Source organism: Typopeltis vanoorti, chromosome 15 (genome assembly GCF_054136105.1).
Source record: "Typopeltis vanoorti isolate ZY-2024b chromosome 15, IOZ_Tvanoo_1.0, whole genome shotgun sequence".
Classification (NCBI taxonomy): domain Eukaryota; kingdom Metazoa; phylum Arthropoda; class Arachnida; order Uropygi; family Thelyphonidae; genus Typopeltis; species Typopeltis vanoorti.
Genome location: NC_143563.1, coordinates 88,527,132 through 88,554,235, shown reverse-complemented (window position 1 = coordinate 88,554,235; position 27,104 = coordinate 88,527,132). Strand labels below are relative to the sequence as shown.

At 34.9% G+C, this 27,104-nt stretch overlaps 1 long non-coding RNA gene across 1 annotated transcript in view; it reads left to right on the top strand.

The window, feature by feature from the left end:
- The window catches only part of LOC150098959 (uncharacterized), an 89,596-nt gene that overhangs the window by 51,049 nt on the left and 11,443 nt on the right, over positions 1–27,104 (top strand). The window contains exon 3 of the long non-coding RNA XR_016549448.1: positions 651–740. This is a non-coding gene — a long non-coding RNA (uncharacterized LOC150098959). The remainder of the gene's footprint in view (positions 1–650; positions 741–27,104) is intronic.

The window sequence follows — 27,104 nt, the reverse complement described above, 5'->3', positions numbered from 1 at the left end:
GATATAGCATCTTATAAGGAAAAAAATTGTTAATAATTAACCTTTGTTTGATGTAGCTCAGTAATTAACATCATCAGGGACAAAAGTTTTGCAACTAAATAATGGCTCACCTTCATAACTGGGTGAGTGTGGGCATATTTATTTTCTGACCAATAGGCTGTGGGTAATTTTCATTTCATACTGTGAGATCACCATGCCTTTAAATCATAAACATGATTTATGATTTATTTCACACTTAACCCACCTGTGGTACTATTTGTCATAGGTCTGTTGTGTTTTGTGAATGGGATCCACATTAAAAAAAAAAACATTTAATTTAGGCCTAACATGGAATGCATTTCTTGATTTTATCTGTTTCATTCATAAATCTTATGAGCGGTAACCCTAATCAGCATTATGGAAAATAGTAGAACATTGCTTAAGGCAATGCCATAACTTTGCCTGCTGTATAGGTACTTTGTTGGCCACATTGCATATTTTGTTTCCTTATAAAAGCATCAGGGAGTAGCATTGCTATTGTTACTCCCTGATTATTGTATAAGTAGGTGGGAAAAAAGTTATTCCTCATGTGTAAGCCAACAGATATTCACTTTCTTTATCCTTTAGGTTAAAATATTATTTATACTCAGTATTTTCTTTGTACTTTGTAGATAATTTTATAATTTGATATGCCATGGAGGCAACTGATCAGAGTTCTCAGTGTACTTCAAAAAGTGGATTTGACACTGCCAGTTTATTAGGTATGATGGTTATTAGATGCTACCTGAATACTGATAATTAGAGATGAGGTCAAATTAAGTGCTCATTGTACTTCTTTAAGAGAGTAATAATTTGTAGAATATATATATATATATATATATATTGTTAGTTTAAGTATTAATTTTCTCTTCTCTTTCTGTCATGCATAAATTAAATAAGTGCTGGGTAAGGAGACCTAGTGTTCTCTTGGTAAGGTGGCAAACTATTAAAGAGTTTGAGATTTGCTGTTTTAAGGATACTTGTGACATAAGACTGAATGATAAATGCACGTAAACACAAGAAAGATATTTAATTAACCAAATATTTCGGTCTGGAAATAGCAGACCATCTTCAGTATTACAAGAACATTTTTAAAAATTCAAGCTAGAATACTAACAATAGATCGCTAAAAATAGAACACGCCGCGTGATGTTATATCACTAAGTATTAAGTATAAAACTTATACTTAATACTTAGTGATATAACATCACGTGCCGTGTTCTATTTTTAAAGATCTATTGTTAGTATTCTAGCTTGTATTTTTTAAAACTGTTCTTGTAATACCACTGAAGATGGTCTGCTATTTCCAGACCGAAATATTTGGTTAATTAAATATCTTTCTTGTGTTTACGTGCATTTATCATTGAGTTTGAGATTTATTTAATATACAAAGGTTTGAGATATAACATGCAAATCAGATAACTCTGATTTTCATGTTTTATTATCTTCTGGAAGAACATTTTCTCTTGTTATATACAAGTGTGCTCTTGTAAGCTAATGAAGCAAATTTTCGTTAAGAATGGTATTTGAAACTGAGTAGTGTACTTGGATGTTTGAATGTATTTACTGAAAACTGTTATATTTTTAGATCAATTATTATTTATTTTGAATCTGAGGAGTATTCTTATTCTGAGTTTTTTTTTATTTTTTATTTTTTTTGTGATATTATATGAAATGAACAAACATATACAGTAAACCCTTGCCGAGCATGGATTTGCAGAACATGATTTTGCACATACGCGTTATCTTAATTGTTTCCATTTAATTTGTCCAACGCTAGAATTTCATTCATACGTGGCACGCTGCAGAGCGTCCGCCGGCAACTCTGCTTGGCGCTGCCCCTCTAGCTGAGTGACCCAGGCCGAGTTGCGATCATTTCACTCACGTCAGCAGAGCAGTAATCACGTATTTATCAGTGTTTATCCTCTTCTCCTTTTGCATTTGTATTTCTTTTAATTTCCAAAACTCAATATGACATCTAAGAGGAAGAATGAAGATGATAAACCAGCAAAAAGACACAAAGTTTTGACATTATCTCAGAAAATTGAAATTTTAGATAAGTTGAAAAATGGTACACGTGTTTTATCGCTTGCAAGAGAACTAACTATAAACAAATCAAGCATAAGAACAATACGAGAGAATGAAGAAAAGATTCGGTCTAGTGTCAAAGCTTCTGGCGATACTTCGGCAAAGGTTGCTCAAGTTTCAAGAATTCCACAATTGGAAAAGATGGAAAAAATATTAATAGCTTGGATTGACAATTCAAGTAAACAAAAAAGGCTTTTTTACTAAATAATTTAATTTAGTAAAAAATTACAACGTAAACTAGGATATACATTAAAATAAATTTTAATATACTTCAATATTTTGGCAACGTTACGTTGCCATTTTCAAGGAACTTAAGAACAAGACACGTTCATGCAGGCACAACAAACAGTGAAGAAAAGGGAATATTCATACTGTATTTCTGTCTTCTAAGGCACTTTTTACTGTGTGTTGTCTCTGTCCAGGAGGTTGACTATCATGATGTGGTTCATGGTTGATTACAGGTGTAATGATGTAGTGAGGACCCCATCACATTGTTGTAAGTATTCATGGCTGTAATCCATGTGTGTTCAGATGGTCGGTTTGCCTATTCTGAGGGACAGAAAACTGTTTTTGGGTGAAAAAAACCTCTACCTCTGTATGAGACCAGCTAACTCACCTTTAGTCGAAAGAGACCAGATAAAGGTTCCTCACGTAATGGATGGGAATCGAACCCAGGTCTTTCTTACCAAAAGGCTTCGTCTGTATTGACTGAGCTATAGAGGCTCATTCCATCTATATCTAGATCTTACTCTGGGTGTTTTTTCTGTCATCCTGCAAAAGAATACTTGCTTTTGCTAACCTTTCCTTGCCCATTATTTTTAACTGGCCATACCATACTACCTGAGATTAGCTCTGCACAATCCTGAATGCTAACAATGTTAAGTTCTTTCCTAATATCTTCATTTTTAATATAATACTGACATTTATGCCATCTGTTCACTTCTCTAACCTTTTTCAGTACTCTTGTATTTCCGATCTCCAATCTTTGATTAAGTGTTTTATTTCTAACTCAGCTCTCAAATCCAAAGGTTAAAATTAGTTTGAATGCTGTCTTGTATACAGCTAGTTAGTGTTTCTAATTTCTTTCTTATTCCATATAAATTTATTCAGTTGACGTTCTGTATATAATTTTCCATCTTCTCTAAAAAATTGTGTCTAAATAGCTGAAATGTTTTACTTGTTCTATATGTTCTCCATTCAGGATGCAGTTGATGTTTTCAATTTTTGCTTATTGTCTTTGTCTTTTTATTGCTGATTTTCATTCCAATTTTATTAGAGCAGTCATTCAGTTAGTTAGGGAATCTTGTAGACTTGTAATGGATTTATTTAGGAATACATCATCATCTACATACAGTCAAAAGCTGATGTTAATATCTCCAATTTTGACATCAGGTTTAACTTTTCTTCATAATGTGATCCATATAGATGATGAATAGCAGTGGATATAATGTACACCCTTTTTCACACCTGATTTAACATCAAACCATCTTCCTCTACCTCGTTCAATTCTAACTGCTGATTTACATCTCATATATAGACTAAGTATTGCTTGATATAATGTTAAACTATAAATAGACTGTGCCATGTATGTTATATTTGTCATCTACAGCCTTTTAGTTATAGTCATTCTTGGAGAGATAAAAATGTTTATATATAATTTTATTTTTTGTTAAGTGGTTAGTTAGAATCGTTCAGATTTGTACCCATCGTGCATTGACTTCATAATCAACATGTTGTGTTTATCCAAAGAATGAAGCTTAGATATATAAAAAAAATTAAATATTTACTATAAACATAGAAATATATACAATAAATACAGTTCTCTCTAAGATCTAACATTAATATTCTCTATAGAATTATAATTAATAAATTATTTCTCCTATTCTGTATACCTAACTTCTTAATCATGCAAAAGTACAATTAAATAGCCATTCTAGGAATTACATAGTATGAACCCAAATAAACATTATTTTTCAGTCTGATTCTCTCAGTTAAATTCATTTCTGAAGAATGACATTAAATAATATACAAAACAAATCGAACATAGTATTCCCCTAAAAGTTCTGTAGGTTCACTTGACTCTATGGAAACTTCCTCTGCAGCATTTATTTTATCACTATCCTAATTTATCTTCCATTATTTTATTTATTTCTGCTCACTAATTCATTCAGTATGTCTTATATTTCAAATTTCTCAGAATACAATAAAAGTTGAATGATCTCACTTGACTAGTATACTTGCATATGTCTTCCATTAAGCAGGTTTGTTTAATGTATCTTCCTTCATTTTTCTAAAGTAGGCATGAAGAATAAGTGTTCAGACAATAGAATACATCAATTGAGCAGTTCCAAATGCATTTCCAATAAAAAGAGCTGTATTGCAGATTCTATTTTACTCCATGGAAAACTTGCTTTTCAATAAATACAACATTTTTGCTAATCTACAAAAGCTTGATATATGATGCTGATCCTCAGTTTTAAATTCATAGTTCCACATTGGAGAGTAGATAAATGTACATATAAAAACTTTTCTGAGATCATATAACTTAGTAGTTTTTTCCTCCATTCTAGTTCTCCTTCCTTGCTAGTATTCACTAGCAGCTGTTCTAAAAACTCACTACTGCTGTACATGTCCATTACCAAGATTCAATGCATAGCTACAGTGCTTGTACATTGCATTAGTGTATGGCATAAAAATGTTATTATAAACATACAATAATATACATGCATCGTTATTTCTATGCAGATCTTGCTTACGAATTGCAACATACAGTAAACAAGTTTATAGCTTAACCATATGGCAGTTGCAGTAATACAATTTCATTGCTAAAGGCAAACAAATTTCATATATATTTTTAGATTATCTTATCGTATAACATTACTTATTTCTGTTTATGAGATTTACACTCAGTATATATAATAATGTAAAAAAATGAAAATAATAAATGAATTACAATTATGTTAGATTTTTACAATGTCCCATTTACACCATATAATTGTAATGTTACGAACAGCTTTTCTCTTGTTGCCTGGTCATGTTCCTTTTCCAGAGCTACAAAAGTTAAATACATATCGTTGTTATATTCCCATGATTTCTCAACTATTTTTTAGACTAAATGCAGCTTGTTCTTCCCCAAGCTTCTCTACCACAATTTTTTCAAGTATACTTGCATGAATCTTACCAGGAACAATCATTTGGGAAATTCCCGTGAAATACTCACGTTCAGTTTTATTCCTTTTTTTTTTAATATAGATGGGCACTATGAGAGCTCTACTTCAATCATGTGGAATTTGACCCCCTGTCCAAACCTTCTGAATTATGCATTGTAGCCACTGTAAAACGTTTAGACCTCCATATTTGAGCATTTCTGGCTGAATATCATCTACACCAGCTGCCCATCCACATTTTAGGTTTATGATGACTTTTTCTACTTCAAGTATTGATAATGTATTCCTTATTGCATACCTGTTGAGTGTTTTTTACCACCACTGCTTGTTTTATTTACCAATCTCTCAAAGTAATTACTCCAGATAACTAGAATATCTTTATCTTCAGTTTTCATATCACCTTAATTATCTCAGATTCCTTTTACAGTATTTTTTCCTCCATTTCTAAACTTTTTCAGTAGTCTCCAGAATATTTTGCCCTTCCTGATGTTCTTACCAAAGTTCTCCCATGACTTTTGTTTAGCTATTTTTCACCGTGCTTTGCTATCTTATATATTCTTATATATTTTTCTCTATTTTCTAAGAGCACAAGCTGACTCACTTGCCAAAACTTTTGATATGTTTTATTATTTTCCTTGACTGGCTCTTTAACTTTATGAATCCATCATGGAGTTCTGATATTTCTATCCTTGCAGACAACTTCACGACATGCCTCTCTGGCTGAATTAGTCAGTATTTTCTTCACAGTTCCACTGAATCTCCAAGGTTTGGTTCTTGTTTTAAAACTCATTGTTTTATCAGTTTTATCCTGCTCAAAATTAAATGGTGATCACTTCCAATTTCAAATCCTCTGTATTTTCTTGTATCCTGAACCAGTGGGAAAACATCGCTTTCAGCAGTAACATGTTCATTGAGACTTTTCTTATTTCTTGCATCTTCTCTCCATGTGATTGTCTGCACATTTTTATGTTGGAATATGGTGTTAGTAATAACTAGTCCATATCCTGAACAGCTATCCAGCAGGTACTTAACATTATTATTAGTTTTGATATGCCAACTCGGCTCTTCCAGTTGGCTGAGTGAGGGTTCGAAGCATCATGGTCATGATGTTTGTGATTGTGTCTTTAGGTGGAGATAATTTCATCGCCTGGTGTGAGACCACTGTTCTGCTTATTGCATGCCTGATGCGATTTCAGAAAAGTTAGCGTGTTTTGTCTGTAGCTAGCACCATTTTACAGGCTGTGTAAAAGATAAATAAAGAAAAATATATAAAATTGATAAAAATAGAAAAAACTATTAACTTACACACAGTACAAAATACTATAGGTTAAAAAAAAATACTTCAGGAAAATTAAGATAAAAAAGCAGAACTAATAATGGTATAGTCTTCCCACAGTTGAGAGAACCATACATAGTTGGCAGAGTGCTGAGGAGAGTCAGTTCATTTTGAGGGGGGGGGTTGAAGCAAAATTACATGATTTATATGTAAAATTTATATGTAAAATTTCCAGCTGTTATACAAGCAAAATAATTACCACTTCAAAAACTATAATGTTTGTGAAAGAAAAGCTAATTTTCCAATGTGTAATAGTAAACACTCATCCCATGAAACGGATTGATTACCCTATTATCAGAATGGATTCGCCTTCTACCATGTGCAGAACTGTCAAGGGTTCTCTCATCTGTGGTAAGTAAGTTGCAGGATTTCTGTGCAGGACATGGATTAATACTGTGTTCTAGTATAAAGATGTGCCCAAATTCACATGAAGTAAAGACATGAGAAGGAAGAAATAGTAACTGATCACCATTTAGCTTTGAGAATGATAAAATTGAATATTGTATTGAAAAGAAAAGTACATAAGAAAGAATTGGAGTTGAGCAACTTTCAAAGTTGAAGGTGAACTGTAAACTCAAAATATAAATATTATTGAAAAAAAAAAAAGATTCTAAACTATTTAAAAAAACAGTAATGAAACCTTGAAGGCCAATTGGCAGACTCTGAAGACAATAATTGATTGATTTAGTGAGAACGGCATACTGGTGAATTTATCTGCAGGGATAAATAAAAATCAAGAGCTTCGTGATTTTTCCATTCTCTGACATAGGGTGTCAGAGAATGGAATGAGTTCTTATGAATGTGCAAGTGACTCCTTTTGTGAAGTATACCATGTGCAATTTTTTCCCTTATGGGAGGTGTAGTTTGGGCAGTTGAGGTGGATAGTATTTGTTGATATTGTCAGCTGAGGTTCCATTAGGAATGATAAGTTGGATTTAATGACTCTGGTGGTGTACATCATTTAAATTGCTGTTGAGACTGGGAATGTTCCCAAAGTGGAACTTTTTATTATTATTTTGCTAAGATTATTAATATTTTTTGATAGGATTTTTTTACTTTTTTTAAAAGTTTTTTTATAGGAGAGTTTTTGTGATACTTATAACTGTATTTTAATGAGTTGTCCTTCATTGTATTTGGGGAGGAGAGGGGAGAGATAAAACTATAGTAAACCACATTGTGGTCAAACTATAAAACTATAGTTTTATAGTTTGACCACAGTATAGTATACCATAATGCAAACACGTTTTGCATTATGGGCTACTAAGGCAAGTAATGTGAACTCAGTCCACCTTTGCCACGAGTTGCCCCAGTCCTGAAGATACTTCAGGTGCAAATTTTGTTTGCAAACTTGGATAAAGGATTAAACTAAATATGTAATTTATAGTCTAACCAAGTGAAAAAACTTCCAACAAAGCCGTCAGTATTAACTATATAAAACCTTTTTAATGACATGTCTATCATTGTGGCTTTTGCACTCCTCATCACTAGGCTACCTGAAGAATGACCCAGGTTCATTGCTAGTCACCGACTAAGCCTTTTTTAGACCCGGTTCCCAAGTTAGTGGATCTCTGGCACAGGCAACCTGTTTTTTTCTTCCTGTGAACTCAAAAAATTTCCAGTAGAACCCACACTATTTCAGACAATAAATGTAGTGTTAGGATTATAGACCACATGATGGTGACACTTGTCAGCAGTCTTTTCACTGGATGACGTTTATAATTAGTGAGTCTTGAACTCTCTCTCTCTGATTGGCTATTGGTGAAGATTGAACTCTCCCCCCTCATTCTCTAAAAGTTAGATAGGGCTAAAATGGTCTTACTTACACCATATAGGGGAATATAAGACATTACAGATGTATTTTATTTATGTTTCTGTCATGTCCTCTTTTTCTTCTTATTAGCAAGTTTTTAAAGCCCATAATAGACCTACCACAATCATGGTCACTCTCCTTTCCCATTTGTTTATTCATTTCCATGGAATCCAGGCAATGACCAGATCTGCATCCATTAGTCCAGATGTGGCGTTTTTAAATCCTTAGAAAAGGGAATAACAACCTTCTTAGCCCTATTTGTCAGTGTGTTGTTTAATAACCATGTTTTGGTTACATTTGCAGTATGCCCCCTAACTCTTTGTTCCTAATCTCCCTAGCCTCGTCAATTTTCTGCAGCTCTATTCCATGAGGTATTCCATATTAGAAAGCTTCTGAATATATTCATCCCAAAGTGCATGACATTACACTTGGCAATGTTAAACTAGTAGTTGTTTATCTTTGACCATACTTCTAGTCTGTTTAAGTCATCCTACAGGATATCTACATCATCATCATTTACTGTCACTCTTCCAAGCTTTGAATCATCACCATGTGAGGCACCTATTCTAACCATTTTCATTCTTACTCTTTTTCTTTGCTTTTCTTCGTCCTACTTCTGTCTTTTTTTAACCTGTCTTCCAGACCACTGTTACTAGGATCTAATGCCTTGCCGCTGTATTTGCTTGCGGTGCAGTGCGACCCATGGGCATCCAGAAAGGGAGATCCTGGTAGTCTTGCACAACTGTGGCTTCTGCTTCGGCAGAGTGAGTGGTCCTAGATGGCCCAGTCAGTATCACTCAGCTAGTGGATTTGCCTGCAAAGGTCAAGGTTGTTGCATACCTCGGACCATGGTGAAGGAGATTTATCTGGCATTCATGTTAACCCCCTAGTGTTCCACTCCCGAGCACGGTCATTGCTTGCCAGAGAGTGGACATTAATGTATGGCTCTGTGGTAGATTGGGAGCTCTGGCATTGAACAACAAACTGCTCGAGCATGTATCCTTCATCTTCAGTCATGTCAGGGGCCCTAACAAAGCCCCAACCAAGTATTGATAACATTGATACATCTTTCAACAATAGAAGGAAGAAACAAAAGATGTGATACCAGTATAAATGCAGCAGTTATTTTCTAATCATCCATACACAGGTGAAAAGCCAATAGGGAAAATGTCAGCCAAACAGCTATTAATCCTCCCCCCCCCCAACTGGCCATGACATCTAGCTAAATCTGGATACGATTCTGTAACACCGGTTGAATAGCATGGATAAGAAGTGCAATTTGGTCTCACTATTTCATCCACCTCGGCTAGTAGGGAGGTTTAATGAAGCAGTGGAGCATGTAATAGATTGTATTGTTCATGCAGCAATTCCAAAAACACCATCCTGATTTCCACTCTATCGTAAACCTTGGTTGAACCCAGAGTGCCAAGCAGCCAGAAACAATCAAGGTAGAATATGATGAAGATAGATACTCTACCACAGCAAACTTATAGCATTGAAACATGCTCAGGCCAAAGCATGTCATGTGAGACATAAGAGTGAAAAACAATCATGGATCCAGTTTACATCATCAGTTAATCAAACAGCTAGTGAAAAACTGTCCGAGGTAAAATCTGGAAGATGAAAGGTAGATACAGAACACACCAGTTGTCTATCTTGGAGCATAATGGATGTGTTGTTGCTGATCCCAAAGCTAGTGCAGGTACTTTGGGGGGAAAACTTTGCAAGAATCTCAGCAACAGCCTCATATCCTCCTGAATTTTTAATATTAAAAGAACAACAAGAGAAAAAGCAAATAAGCTTCTGTACCAATAGTATTGATCCATACAATCAGCCATTTGTTAAAGAGGAACTGAAAAGAGCCCTTTTACAATCTCACCCTAACGCAATCATTTTGACATCCATTATGAGATGATAAAACACCTCCAGTCATCTTCTATGGATCTCCTTCTCTTACTGTACAACAGAATATTTTCAGAGGAAGAGTTTCTGGACTTTTAGCATAAGTCTGTTATTAATATCCCAAAGCTAGGCAAGGATCCAACCCAGGCCAACAATTATCATCCCATTGCTCTGACTAGCTGTCTTTATATGGTCTTGGAAAAAATGGTAAATGCAAGGTTTCTCTGGTACTTAAAAAAGCAACAAATTTCTTTCCTGTGCAATGTGATTTTCATAGACACTTTTCAACCTTGGACCATTTGGTCCATTTAGAAACTTTGTATAAGAGATGCTTTCCTGAAACGAGAACATGTGGTTTCAGTGTTCTTCAGGAAAAAACCTATGAAACCATCTGGAGATATGGCATATTAAAGGACCTGTATCTTCCTGTTTTTATTAAGAACTTTCCATCCAGCCATGCATTCCAAGTCTAAGCAGGTAGCATAGACTTGGAACGCATTAAGTGTGACCCTCTTTGCTATTAAAGTGAACTCAGTTACTGAACAGCTTCCTTCCACAGTAGCCAATTGTCTTTGTGTCGATGATTTCACAATTTACTGTTACTCCTGCAATGTGTGGCTCATTGAAAGACAACTTCAGCAAACAATCAGTAGTGTCTCTTCATGAGCTTTTTTGTCATGGGTTCAGGTTCTTCTTTCTTCTTCTTTTCAGCCATTTTCTGTCCACTGCTGGACAAAGACCTTCTCCTCTAGTTCTTTCCACTTTTCTCTGTTCTTGGCAATGGTTGACCAAATTTTCCCAACAAATTTTGACAGTTCATCATTCCATCTTCTTTTAGGACGTCCTCGATCTCGTTTCCTTTCTTTTGGAATCCAGTTCATTACTATAGTGGTCCATTGTGCATCTTCTCTCCTGGATAGATGTCCGGCCCATTTCCATTTTAGTCGCTTGTGGTGAAGAATGATGTCAGTGATGTGAGTCTGGCTTTTTATCCAGGTGTTTCACTTATCTTTTAATGTGATGCCTAGCATCAACCTCTCCATTTTTCTTTCAGTTGTTAGTTTATTTGCCAGTGCTTTTGTTAATGACCAAGTTTCACAATCATATGTGATGACTGGAAGTGTACACTGGTTAAATGTCTTCCTTTTTAAACAGAGTGGGACATCATTGTTTTGAAAACTGCTTTTCAATTTTCTGAATGCACCCCAGGCAAGTGGAACTCTCCTATTTATTTCCTTTTGAAGTCCATAGTTTAGATCAATGAGATGACCTAAGTATGTATATGAAGAGACCCTTTCCTAGAAATTGTTTTCTATTATTATTTTTTGGTGTTACAAAATGATTAAACATGATTTTAGTTTATTCTCTGTTTATTTTTAGACCGACTTTTCTGCTTTCATGATATAGGTCTTCTCTCTTTCTGTTAAGGTCTTCTGGAGTGTTTGTAAAAATTATGATATCATCTGCGTATCTTAGGTGTGTTAAGTTTCTGTTATTAATTTTTATACCAAGGTTTTTGTCCAGTTTATGTTATTAAATATTTCTTGAAGGACTGCTCTAAAGATTTTGAGTGATAGAGAGTCTCCTTGTGTGAAGTTTGATTTTTGCTGTTGCAGTGTGGCATATTTCCTGGAGGAGGTCCATATATTCTCCAGGAACTCCCTGTTTTTTCTGGAGTGCTTTATTATTGCATTAGTTTTGATGGAATCGAATGCTTTTTCATAATCAATAAAGGCTAAACAGAGAGGCAGTTGGTTTTCTTCTGCTTTTTCTGTTATTTGTTTTACTGCATGAATATGATCAATTGTGTTAAAGCCTTTACGGAATCCTGCTTGTTCTACTGGTTGATTTGAGTGTAGAAGAGGAGTTTTGTTATTACTTTTGTGAGAATTTTGTACAGATTGGAGAGAATACTAATTGGTTCTATAGTTTTTTACTTCTTTGTCCCCTTTTTTAAATAACAGTATAAGAGTAGCATTTTTCCAGTTTTCTGGTATCTTCCTCTCTTCTAGGCATAGATTTAGTAAGTTTGTAACATGGTGAATGATATTATTTCCTCCCCATTTAATTAATTCTGTGTGAATTAGGTCTTCACCAGGACATTTTTCATTTGTTTTAATGCTTGTTTTATTTCATCTGAAGTGAATAGGGAGATGAATTCTATATGCGATGGAGAAGAGTTATTTATATTTGATTTATCTATTCAAGGATCACTATAGAGTTCTTTATAAAATTCTTCTAGCCTGCTTAGGAGTGGTTCTTGGTTCCTTATTATGGTTCCATTCTTGTCTTTTATTGCAGTTATTTGACTTTTGCCAACTGATAAATATTTTCTTAGTATTTTTATATTTTTATTGTTTTCAATTGTTTCTTTTATTTTTTTAATGTTATAAGATCTTATTTCATTTCTTATCTTTTCCTTATTGTTTTGCATATTCTATTTTAGAAATTAAGTTTTTGTCTTGTTCCATATTTCGTCTCTTTTTTAGTAGTTGTAAGGTTTTCCTCTGAAAGTTTATGGTCTTTTTGTTGCTTTTAAATTTGTTGGCTGCTGAGATTATTACTTCCATCAGGTTTCTGCTTATATATTATTTATGTCTTCTTCTTCAAATATATTTATTAAGTCTAGTTTTTGATTGAGTTTTTCTTCATAATCCTCTTCTTGTTTTCAATAGGTTTTAAGTCAAAACTTCTTAATTTTTTGTTGTTTAGCCATTTTATTCTTTCCAATTTGGGGTTTATTTTAATTTTGGCTCTCACCAGTCGGTGGTCACTTCGTGTTTTTACTTGATTTAGTACTGATGTATCTTGAACTATTTCTTTATTGTTACACAGTATATAATCTATTTCATTTTTTATTTCTCCATTTGGACTTCTCCATGTCCATTTTCTTTTGAGATCTTTCTTAAAAAATGTATTCATAATGTAAAGCTTGTTACTGATAGAGAATTCTGCCATTCCTGAGTTGCTGCTTGTACCATATACATATGATCCTATTGGTGAATGGGATGACCTACTTTGGCGTTAAAATCTCTAATTACTATAGTAAAGTTTTAATTGCTAATTCTTTTTTTGTCTAGAGTGTGCTGCAGTGAGTCATGAAATGCTTCTATCTCTTCATCAGTGTGGGATGAGGTGGGAGCATATATTTGGATCATCATCATGCATATCAAGGATTTAGGCCTAGTGTGACCTGTTCCTGCCTTAGAAGTCACCGTTGAATCTTTTAAGAGGATGTCCTGGTTTTCTTTTTCCTAATGGCTTGGTTTGGTAATCTTTCTGTTTTCATTCTTTGAACATGTTCCATCCATTTATGTTTATATTTTTTAAATTTTTTCTATTACTGATTCTTCGTTTAATTCTTTCAAAATTTCTTGGTTTCTTTTGATCAAATAGAGTATACTTTGTAGTTTTTCTCATAAACTTCATTTCTGCTGTTATTAATCTTTGTTTATCTTTTTGTTTTATTGTCCAGATTTTGCTTCCATACAATAAGACTGGTAGGGCATTGTATACTTTTAGTCTGGTTTGTTTTTGAACTAGGTTTGGTTTAAATATAGTTAATTACACCTGTCATTTTTAAATATTTTGCAATTTTTACGTTTATATCTTTTTTCATTTTCATATGTGATCATACATCCTAGGTAGCTAAATGAATTCACCTGTTCTAAGATCTTGTTATTTATTACTACCTTAGTTCTTGCTGGATCTTGTCCTTTAAAGACTCTTTCCCCACGCTGGCCACATAACGTCTTGGGAGATGTCTTTTATAGTTTTCTGCCAGCTCTTTGCTCAGTATCAACTTTGCCATGGCTCATTACAACACCATGTTCCCTAGGGGGATATATTTGGATGATTCCTGATTTTAATTTGGAGTTTATTTTAAGTGTGATTTCTATTACTCTCATCTGTATAATTAAATTCTTCTATAAGGTGTGCAGTTGTTTTCTTAATTAGAAACCCAGCTCCATATTGTCCTTTAGTTTTCCCATAATAGTATAAGTAATCTCCTTTTTTTAGTTTTATTAAATGTTCATCTTACCTGCAAACTTCACTTAAACCTATGATGTCTCATTTAATGTGTTTTAGTTCTTGTTGTAAAATAGTAAGGTCTTCCTCTTCTTTAAGTGTTCGACAATTAAATGTTCCTATATGGAAGAAAAGAGGATTGTATTGATTACTGTTATGTTTATGAATTCTCTGGGCTATTCCAGCATTGCTTATTATTTGGGAAAGCTCCACCACATCATGCTCTGGTCTCCATAAATGGTTTCGATCAGAGTAGTCATATAGTTGGGGAAATTTAGTCACATCCGGTGATTGCCCATTCTGGCCATGGGCTTTATGGCCTTTTTTCTTCTTCCTGGCATTATATTCTCCCGCGCTGGCCATATAACGTCTTGGGAGATGTCTTTTATAGTTTTCTGCCAGCTCTTTGCTCAGTATCAACTTTGCCATGGCTCATTACGACACCATGTTTCCCGGGGGATCCACATGGAGGCATGATACTAAGACTTCCTGGGTATTGCCCTCCAGACTTCACCGAAATATTGACACTGACATATATATCAGTTCCATCATGGTTTTTGACTGTGTTGTAGGTTGCCAACCCACCATGGAAATCCATCCCAGGCTTAACTGTGCTCAACATTCTACAAGCATGACTGATGGTAGTCTGTGTATACTTCTACTGGAAACATGCTCAACATCTCAATCCTGATATAAGAATGGAATAAGCAAGCATCCCCGTAGTTCCAGAGGCCAAGTTTCTGGGACTCATCTTTGATAGATGCCCACTCTCTCTCTTTACATACATTCATCATCTTTGGAATAAGTGCAAAAAAAAATATTGAACATCCTCTGCACTCTCATCTACTAAATGGGGTGCTGATTGATCTTCCTTGCTCTGCATTTATTGTGCACTTGTATGTTCACAGCTTGATTCTAGGTTTCAGGTTTACAGTTTTACAAGGTAGCATTCTCCAGTGGTTGGACCCAGTCCATTATCAAGTATCCAGCTGGCTACCGGTGCTTTTCACACATCAATTCAAAGTCCTTACATTGAATCAAATGACCTCCCCCCCCCTATCATTTAGGCAAAAACATATGTCTCTTAATTATGCCCAAAAAATGAAGTCCTCTCCAGATCACCTTACATAGACTAGTCTCTTTTCTCTACATTGGGAGGTCCTGTATCCCACATTCTAGACTGCCATCTGTCCTTTTGGTATGCACATTAAAGAGGCTATGGAAGCTATTGGCATGAGTGCTGATAACATTACCTACAACAAACAAAAGAGCATTCCTCCTTAGCAGGCTTGCACCTCATCCTGCAACCTCTCACTTTGTCAACTGCAGAAGTCTCATACACCCTTATCTGTCCACATTCAATTGTTCCATGCACACAGAGTCACCCACTCTGATTTCTTGCCCATCTATACTTGTGGTTCAAGATCAGAGATCTCCGTGGCTATGCTCCCTTAACATTACAATCTCTAACCAGATCCCACCCATTTGCAGTAGCTATACAGTAGAATTGCATGTCTTTCAGCTTGCTCTTGTGTATATCAAAGAAACTCCTACCAAAAGTGTATAAATTTATACAGACTCTTTCTAAGTTCTTTATAGGCTATCTCCTCTACAGTCTTGCACAAAATGAATTTATTCAAAGACATTTGATTATGGATTTGTATATATATATATATATATGTATGTTGATACCACATTGTAAATACTAAACTTTGTATATATATTTTATACTATTCACTATTTTATCTCTTTGTAACTGTTTATTTATTTACCTACCAGTACCCTGTGTTCTGGCACAGTATGACTTTTGCTGTACTTGTGCCATAAAACTCTAAATCCATCAATCAGTCAGTCAACAAACAACTAAATGTTTTCCTTAAATTCTTATATCATTGATATACTAAATAAACAGCAGAAGACCATGTACTGAGTTCTGTGATACATCACTAGTTACTTGCATACGTGTGTAGAGGCTTAAGTGCTGTGAGGACATCATGTTGGAGGCTTAATGGATTTTTTACAACACTCAAAAAGAATTAAAATAGAATTTAATACTTCCTATATTTCGTCCTAGTCACTAGGACATCTATGGGGATTACAAAAACAATTAATGTAACATATACACAAATAACAAACAAAAGGACTTTAGTGTCTGTCACCCACGTGGTTGGGCTTAGTATTGTTTGTTATTTGTGTATATGTTACATTAATTGTTTTTGTAATCCCCGTAGATGTCCTAGTGACTAGGACGAAATATAGGAAGTATTAAATTCAATTTTAATTCTTTTTGAGTGTTGTAAAAAATCCATTAAGCCTCCAACATGACTAGTTACTTGCCTTCTCCCAGACTCAGCTTCCTCATATACCACTCTTTGATATCTGTCCATGAGCTGCCAATTTATGCAATTTGTACAATAGAATTCCATGCGAATCCTGTCAAATGCTTTTGCAAAGTTCAGCTGTGTCACTGAGTAGCTATTTTCTTTATCTAACACATTTATGCTTTATTATAAAAAAAAAAAAAAAAAAAAAAAGTAAGCAACTTACTAATACAAAGCCTGCGTTTCACAAAACTATGTTGCCCTTTATATGGAGAACTGCCCCTATTCCTGTCCACCAGTCTTGAATTCTTTTACCAATTTCTCCAATACATTTGTCACCATTCCTGAGATAGCGATTACAACTTCTGTATTGAACCCTCCTTTATGCATTTGAACTATTTTGCTCTCTTTCTGCTCCTTTGACACTTTCCCAAAACTGAGGCTTTTAATGTAAGCCTCAGTTTTTGTCAGTGGACAGGTTAACATGCCATCTAAACTAATGGGCGTGTTCACATTAAAGTTTTGTAGTATCATAAGTACCTTCAATTTGTCTACCTCTATTCTCCCATCAGTCAATGCCACATCTGACACTGCAGTATCTCCACGTGGATGGTATACTTCTGCAAAATGGTTTCATTTCATTTGTTTCTATCACTTCTCTACCATCAGCACTCATTAAAGTTTTCCTTCCATAGTCATTATTCCTTGCACAAAGTGACATATATATGTCACTTTGTGCAAGGAATAATGTGCATATACAGGGTGTCCACAAATGTTTACCCTGATTATAATATATTATAACTCTTCAGTGGATAATTGAAATGGAACACAAAGTTAGACTTCAATGCATAACATATAGAAAAAAAAAAAAAAAGTCAATGAACAACTTCAACATGTGCACTGCCAGTAACACGTCTAGGGGTATGATGTCCGGTGACCTCAGGGGCCATGGGATTGGACCATATCTGCCAATCCAGCGATTCGGGAATTCTCAATTAAGACAATTGCGAACATTACGAGATCAATGGGGGGGGGGGGGGAACTCCGTCCTGTTGAAAGATAACATTTGGTTGCATCTCCTGTAGCCGGGGAATGACATAATTATTGAGCATGTCTAAGTACACATTTCCATTAATTTCTTTTTCAAGAAAGAAAGAAGAAAGGGCCAATCACTCGATCATGCATTAGTTCACACCGCACATTGAGTTTTGGACTAGCTTGAATGGGTTATCTTATGGCATGTGAGTTTTCAGATCCTTACATTGTGTCTGTTGACTACTCCACTCACGTGAAATGTTGCCTCATCAGAGAAACAAACAAGCTGCAAAAAATCATTATCCTCATCGATGCAGTTCAAAATGAGGTTAGCAAATTCTTCACGGCTTGTACGATCATCTGTCTTTATCTCTTGGACGATTTGGACTTTGTACGCAAACAATTTCAAACGTTTGTGTACCACTTTGTGGTGCGTAAATGTTGGCACTGTAACTGGAGATTTTGTTTCTGCTGGCCACAGAACGCATTGGGCTTTTTCCTGTACTGCAGCCATTTTTAAAGAAAATCAGCAGCAGTGCTCCTGGTGGCAAAAGCAGTATATTGAAGATACCAGTGTGGAAACTTTGAGTGCCCAAGTTTACCTGCAACAAAATTTATTCAGTTAGTTTCATTGTTAAAATATTATAGCCAGTTGAAATCAGGGTAAACATTTGTGGACACCCTGTATATATATATAATTTCTTTTGGCTGCATCAACTAGCTTCCTCTCATATTGGCTTTCTTTATCATACAGGGTAAAGAAAGCCACAGGCAAGAAGGCTTTACCCTTCTTGCCTGTTCCTTATACTGATTATGTGCATGCCGATCATAAATTTTTTCTGCAATTCCCACTTAATGATGCTATTTGTTCATCCATCTTACTCCTTCCTTATCCTTCTGACTTTAGGTATACAATCTGATACGGCTTTCTTCAAATACCCCTTGATTATTGCCCATTCACTGCTAATATCCTTCACCTCCAAATAATTATCTGCTTTGAATTCCATATTTACCCTTTCCTAACCGAAATTTCTGCATGTCTGGTAATCTCCCATGTCAAAATCACGAGTACTTTCTCCAGGTGGAGGCAGTGTGGCTGTATTGGTTACTGCTAAGTTCTCTGATGCTATATTAAGATCCAGTACTCTTGAACCTCATGCACCTTCCATTATATGTTGTCTCGGGTAGTTATCTCTTAGCAGCAGTATATATATATATTCCATTTCTTTCCCTTCCTGTGACTATTCCTCTTTACCATAGGCTGTTATTCGGAGAATAAATGATGTCCACTTGGATGAATACTAAAATTTGTCATTGTATCTCAGTTTTGGTTTAACTTATTTTAGTTGCAATCATCATAAAAATTGGGTGCAGTTGCTGTTCTAATGAATGGTATCACCATATCACAATACCATCACAAAACTGACATTTTTAAATGATTGTGCTATTTCCATACACTGTATATAATTTTGCATTTTTAAAGGTCACATGAAAATTTTCCTTCTTTCATTTATGGAAATTGCTTTTGATAGACAGTGAATTCTTATTCGATACTCGTAAGAGAAAAAAATCTAGTAATACAGTATATTTTTGAATGATATCTCCCTCCTGTTATTTACGATAATGCAAGTGGAACAGTTACCTACCTGATTTAAATGTTAGTAGAATGATGCTGATGACTGGGTTTAAAGGACACAATTCTTTATAAAGTTTAGAAATTAAGAATTTGATTATAACCAAACCAACAAAGACTGTATTTATCCAGTGACTACAGTTGTTTTCCTTTGACAGTGCTGCTGCATTGTAAATAACTTGTTTTTGTTGTCCCTATACACTTGTTTCTTGATGTTTGAGAACTGAATACTTAATACCTAAAGAAAATAGAAACTGGTTGAGCAACACAAATTGGGAAGAAAGCTCATGCACTGAAGCATTATTCTCTTAATTTTCATCAGAAATGTTTTAACAGATCTCAACCTGTAGGTCATAGTTTGAAAATGCCAGGTTACTGTAGTGCAATTTGTACATGCTTGTGAATATTAATTCTCACTCATTCTTCTCATTGTTGTTTAATATTGTTTGATCAAAGAATATTCTGAATCTCCACATCTGGCATATAGATATAAAAAAATGCTGTCTCTAACGTTGCAGATTTAATATTAAGTAATAATTATATATGAACAGAAGTAACCTTTTTGTTTTTACATTCCATATAGATACTTCCCTTTCCTCCTATCCTATCCTTTCTCTTCTCTCTCTCTCTCTTTTTTTTTTTTTTATTATTATTATTTTTTAAACATGGTGAAGGGGAAAAGCTTTCTGAGATTTACTTTTGTGTTTTATGGGTGGCAGTGTCAACTTCTTCGATCTTGACCTCCATTCTTCAGTTTCTGCCTCACACCCTCAGCTGGGACATTCTTCCAATCCTTTCTCCATAATAGATAGAACAACACCTAATTCCTCCTCTTCCCCAACTTTGGAAGTGTCACAATGTTCTGCAGTTAGTAAAGTTTGCTTGCCAGTGTGCCATTACCTGGGAATTAATGCTTTTTTGCTCACGTCATCTGACTCAGGTATGAATACTAAATGGAAACAATAAATTTGTTTTTTTTTTGTTTTTTTTTTAATCAATATTTATTACATTATTAACTAGCACATTCACTGTACTACAAACCATCTGGAAAGTTGTATAGTAAGGGTTTAGAATGATATTGAATCAAATGTAGGTTGTACAGCATCGTTGTGTTTTACAATTTGGATTACTCCCAAACCAGGTTTAATCATTTTGTTAATATTACTGCCGTATTAAAATTGTAAGTAACACGAGGAATGAGGTGCAGTCAGAATTTTTTCTCTAAGGATATGGTATTTACCTCTTAGTGCATGCTGACTTTATCAAAACATTTGCCTTAAATTACAGCAAACTTATTTTTGAAATTGCCAATTTATTGTCTGCATTTCCCTCCTCCAATTAATCATGAAATGTCACCAAATTGTCTTTCTGTTAGTATCATGTTTTAGAAAAAAAATATTCTTTTGCTTGATCTGCAGTACACTGTATCTTCCTTGTACTGCAGATCAAGCAAAAGAATATTTTTTTTGAATACTTAGAAATATTGCTTGAAATTTTGATCAGAAATATTCATTTTCTCTTCCGATCTGATCAGCTCTTTCATGGACAATTATGCATCTATATTAGTGGATAAATTCACAGAACTAGTTTTAGAAACTCAAAGGTTTCTTTTCTTTTTTTCTAGTTTTAGTCGAATTTGCATGTCTTCTGCAAAGACTGCTTTTTTAATGGAGTGGATTTTGTAAAGTTTGAATCATAGACTCAGTTTTCTTGTAAACTGCAATTCTAGAGCAGCATTTGCAGCTTAAAAGTTACTAGAAGTAACTAAGTTATGAGTAGTAACTAGTATAATTCAAAGATGGAGCTTGAATAACATCATCAAATTCCTGATATGTACCTTCACAGGCATACAGAGGTGTTTATTTTTCTGTAAATTCTTGTCCATTTCATTCCAGGATGAGTAAGAAAAGTAAACTACATTGCATTCATTTCAGAGCTTGATGGTTCACAAAAATTTGTGGACAAATAAAAAAAGATTTCCATTTTTTCAAGTTTGAAATCAGGAAATATCGTAATCTTTTGATCTTAAAAGGTTGTAGGATACAGTGTATATACTTTGGTGTGAATATACTTGGAGAGAAGGTATGGAAAATTTGATGATATCATCATCAAATTCCCGACATGTACCCTCATGGAGTGTTCAGTATACAATGATAGGTACTATTTAAAAAGGCACATCATGACTAACTTCCAATCAGCAATTTTCTTCCAAATTAATCAGTTATCTGTCAAGGGTGTAATATTATCGATCATATATTTGTCTTCTAAGGCACTTTACCACATCAGTCCATCTACATCTTGGTCTTCCTCTGGGTCTTTTCTATTGCATCTTCTAGATATAGTATAACTTGACCTTATACAAGAAAAGACATGCAGTATTCATATAGTAATATATATATATATATATATAATAATGTTTTCAAGGTTTGGAAGAAAGAAAGAAACTTAGTGACATTTGATTTGGGAAATCAACAACCTAGACTGCTTTGATGCCCTCTGTATATTATTGTTATTATCATCTTGGGCAACTCCAAGGAGTCGACAGACTCGAGGGAGGCCCTAACATCATGTCAAGAGCAACTATTCGACATTCACACAGTATCTATCATACCTCGCCTTGAACTCATTCACGGTCATAGCACTCACAACAGACTCTGGCAGCTTATTCCACTCATTTACCACTCTCCAAGTAAAAAACCTAGTTCTAACACCCCTGCTAACCACACTCTTGCCCAGCTTGCTTATATGGCCCCTAGTCCTCCCACCACCAATCCTATTCTCAAAAATATCTTCTGGATTAATCCTATAGAAATCCATCAATAATTTGAATGTCTCAATCATATCACCCCTTTTCCACTTATCAACCAATTTTTGCAACCCACAAATCTTCAACTTGTTCTCATAATGTTCATTCCACAGACCTGCTATCATCTTGGTCACTCATCTCTGGATCCTCTCCACCTCCTCCCCATCAAGAAGAAACCCTGGCGCCCATATCTGGGCACAGTAGTCTAGATGGGGTCTTATCAAGGCTCGATATAGAAGGACAATAACTTGTTTGTCTCTGCCTGTTAAAGTATTTTTCAGCAACCAAGTGATTTGATGAGCTGTTTTGGCCACTTTTGCAATGTGCCCCCTAAACTTCAACTCCCTATCCACCAACACTCCCAAATCCCTGGCCTCATCAATCTCCTGGAGTATGGTTCCACCAATGTGATATAACTGCTGCTAATCTTTTCAAGCTGGGCCACATTAAATTGACATTCCATTTTCCGTAGCCCAGTCCTCCAAACTATCCAAATCATCCTGCAAAATTTTGACATCTTGTGCACTCCCAATTGCTCTACCCAACTTTGCATCATCAGCAAACAAGTGAACACTCCCTCTCAGATCCTTTCCTATATCGTTAATGAACAAATTGAAAAGTAGTGGTCCAAGAACAGAACCCTGTGGCACACCACTAGTCACAATCCGTCTTTTGGACTCAACTCCTGAATAAACCGCTCTCTGGTATCTCTCCATCAAACACCCCCCCTATCCACCTCACCAACCCTATATCCATCCCCATCTGCTCCAGTTTACTGATTAGAGTAATATGTGGTATCCTGTCAAAGGCCTTGGCAAGGTCCAGTAGAATCACTGTAAACCCATTACCCTTATCCAGTTCAGCCGTCACTGTGTTATAAAACGTGAGCAAGTTACTGAGGAATGATCTACCCTTCACAAAACCATGTTGTCCCCATACAGTATCCCATTTTCATCTATCCAGTCCTGTATTCTTCTCTTGACTAATTTCTCCAAGACCTTGATAACGATTCCTGATATGCTAATCGGTCCATAATTTAATAACAGCAGTCTTGGAACCTCCTTTATGCAGTGGAACTATTTTCCCCGTCTTTCCACCCCTCGGGTCTAACCCAGACCCGAGACTCAAATTAAACAAAATGGTCAAGGGTACTGACAATTCTTTAGCCGCTTCACATACAACACGAGCTGGTATACTATCCAATCCCACAGATGTATTGACATTGAGGTTTTGCAATAGACTACCCACCTCCACTTCATTCACCACAATTCCCGTATAATCTATTGGTTCATTCATTTCTGCATGTCACCACCTGGAAGATATATTCTTGCAAAGTGCTCGCTCAGTAATTCAACTATATCAGCTCGATATAAAATTAATAACAGAAAAAACTCGCATACAAAGATTATTTAATAGTATAATTTTCACCTGTGTGTCACAGGCATCTTCAGTACATTAAGCTCAAATTAAACAATAGCTGACAATTCCAAAAAGCGCCACCTAAGTAGCTGGTGTAAGATAACTAAAAAGGTCAATAACTTTCCTTTAAAAAAAAAAAAAAAAAAAAAAAAAAAAAAAAAAAAAAAAAAAAAATTCAATACAATAAAAAGTTAGGAAAGATTAGCTGATTTGTAAAGTACTATCTCCCATAAAGGGGATAGACGTAAGGTGTCGGATCTGTTTAAGTTAGGAGAAGGAAGTAGAGTTTCACATGTTTCTTTATAAAAGCGTTCCATGAGAAACTGACTTTTGTGAAGAGCTCTTGTCTTTCTCCGATCAACTCAGTGTCTAGTGAAGATGGTATGTTCTGCAAGTCCAGACTTTTCAGGTTTAAAGTATTCAATATAAGATTGGTGTTCTTCTAGCCAAATAGAGGCAGATCTTCCCATTTGTCCGAAATAAGATAATCCACAAGAGCATGGAATCTGGTAGACACTTGGATGATTAAGATGTGGAAGCTTGTCCTTAGGCGAAGTGAGAAAAGTGGAGATTTTTCTGAACGGTCGAAAGGCAACAAAAATATTCAATGGTTTTAAAACTTTTGCTATACGTTCACTATGCCTTGTACATAAGGGATAGTAATGTGCATTATTTCTTCTGTGTTTGAAGAGGAAGACATATTAAAACTACTCAAAGTTCTTTTAATGAAGCAATTCTTATAACCATTAGATAGAAAGGAAGAAGTTATATATTGTAGTTCTTTCTGAAAAAGATCATTCGAAAAACAAAAGGAGTTGGCCCAATGAACCAGTGTTTTAATAGTTCCTGCCTTTTGACTGGGATGGTGATGAGATTCCTCATGGATATAATGGCCTGTATGAGTCTTCTTTCTATAAACTGAGAAATGTAGGTTACCATCTGGTTGGCGAAGAATTAGAAGATCTAAAAAGACTAACTGCTTATTTGATTCTACTTCTAGGGTAAACTTGATCCTAGGATGAAATGCGTTTAACTTAGTGAGAAATTGTTTAAGTTCATCCGAAAAGCCATTCCATACAGCAAAAATGTCATCGGCATATCCAGACGTCCACTAACAAACTGTGAACGTTGTGTTTTATCAAAAGGACATGATTTCGCTCTTACGCTGAATAAGGTGCCACTTGTGGATTTTTTTTCATAATATAGACAGGGGTATTCGATCCTTATCCCAAAAAACAGCCAACAGATTACGTTTTGAATGTGCACAAATTCTTTTTCATGCCAAGCCTCCTCATCTTAATCTTTCTTACTTTGAGTTTAAAGCATTGAAATCACTGAAGAATAACAATTTAATTATTACGAAAGCTGATAAGGGGAAGGCTGTAGTGATTGAAGATACCAAGGAATATGAGAGAAAAATGTCTGTTTTACTTCGCGACTGTTCAACTTATAGGCCTCTTACATCGGATCCTACCCGGAGTCAATTGAAGAGACTTAATTCTCTTATAGATAATGTATCTACATGGAATCAAGATCAAAAGAAAAAAACTTAAAACTTTCTTCGGTCATCCACCTAGATTGTATGGTCTTCCAAAAGTTCATAAACCAGGCATTCCGTTAATTTTTATCAAATTTATTCTCCTCTTCAACTAGAAGAACTGATACTTATATAAAAAATACTTTGGATTTCAAAAATAAAATTTCGGATCTTCACTTGGACGTTTCTGATATCATGATCAGTTTAGATATTGTTTCTTTATTTACAAATGAGCTTCTTTTGGAAAGCATTGAATTACTACAACAGGAATTTCCTTCAGACATTGTAAACGTATTTGATTTTGTAATAAATTCTGGTTATTTTTCCTTTAAAAATAAGTTGTATCAACAAATTGAAGGAACAGCAATGGGTAATTCTCTTTCTCCTGCTATCTCCAATTTCTTTATGGAACATTTTGAACAACTTATCTTTGATGACATTTCTCCCAGATCTACTCATTGGTTCAGATATGCCGATGACATTTTTGCTGTATGGAATGGCTCTTCGGATGAACTTCAACAATTTCTCACTAAGTTAAACGCATTTCATCCTAGGATCAAGTTTACCCTAGAAGTAGAATCAAATAAGCAGTTAGCCTTTTTAGATCTTCTAATTCTTCGCCAACCAGATGGTAACCTACATTTCTCAGTTTATAGAAAGAAGACTCATACAGGCCATTATATCCATGCGGAATCTCATCACCATCCCAGTCAAAAGGCAGGAACTATTAAAACACTGGTTCATCGGGCCAACTCCTTTTGTTTTTCGAACGATCTTTTTCAGAAAGAACTACAATATATAACTTCTTCTTCCTTTCTATCTAATGGTTATAAGAATTGCTTCATTAAAAGAACTTTGAGTAGTTTTTAATATGTCTTCCTCTTCAAACACAGAAGAAATAATGCACATTACTATCCCTTATGTATACAAGGCATAGTGAACGTATAGCAAAAGTTTTAAAACCACTGAATATTTTTGTTGCCTTTCGACCGTTTAGAAAAATCTCCACCTTTCTCATTTCTCCTAAGGACAAGCTTCCACATCTTAATCATCCAGGTGTCTACCAGATTCCGTGCTCTTGTGGATTATCTTATTTTGGACAAACGGGAAGATCTGCCACTATTTGGCTAGAAGAACACCAATCTTATATTGAATACTTTAAACCTGAAAAGTCTGGACTTGTAGAACATGCCATCTTCACTAGACACAGAGTTCATTGGAGAAAGACAAGAGTTCTTCACAAAAGTCAGTTTCTCATGGAACGCTTTTATAAAGAAACATGTGAAACTCTACTTCGTTCTCCTAACTTAAACAGATCCGACGGCTTACGTCTATCCCCTTTATGTGAGATAGTACTTTACAAATCAGCTAATCTTTCTTAACTTTTTATTGTATTGATTTTTTTTTAATTTTTATTTATTTATTTTATTTTTTATGGAAAGTTATTGACCTTTTTAGTTATCTTACACCAACTACTTAGGTGGCGCTTTTTGGAATTGTCAGTTATTGTTTAATTTGAAAATTATACTATTAAATAATCTTTGTACGTGCGTTTTTTCCGTTATTAATTTTGTATCAGTATGTCTACTCACGGTATACCACTTTTAAAACTTATAACTATATCAGCTGATTCGGTTATCTCCCTACCATCGGCATTCTTTAAAATCATTCTGCCATATACATTTTTTTCTTTTACTTGCAACATATCGAAAAATCTGTTTAGGATTCTCTTTAGCCTGCATGGCCAATGTTCTTTCATAATCCTTTTTTGCTTTTCTTACCACACTTGTTACCCTTCTGACCTGCGCTTTATACCGTTCATGTGCCTGTAGGTCACCTTTCTCCTTAAATTCCCTCCATAGTTGTTTCTTTTTTTTGCAGCTCAAGCTTAATGGTTATTCATCCATTTAACCCCTACTTGATTTATTATTCGGACTCTAAGTATACAGTCAGCCATTGCTTCATGCAAACACTTCTTTACTGCCTCCCATGCACTATGAACT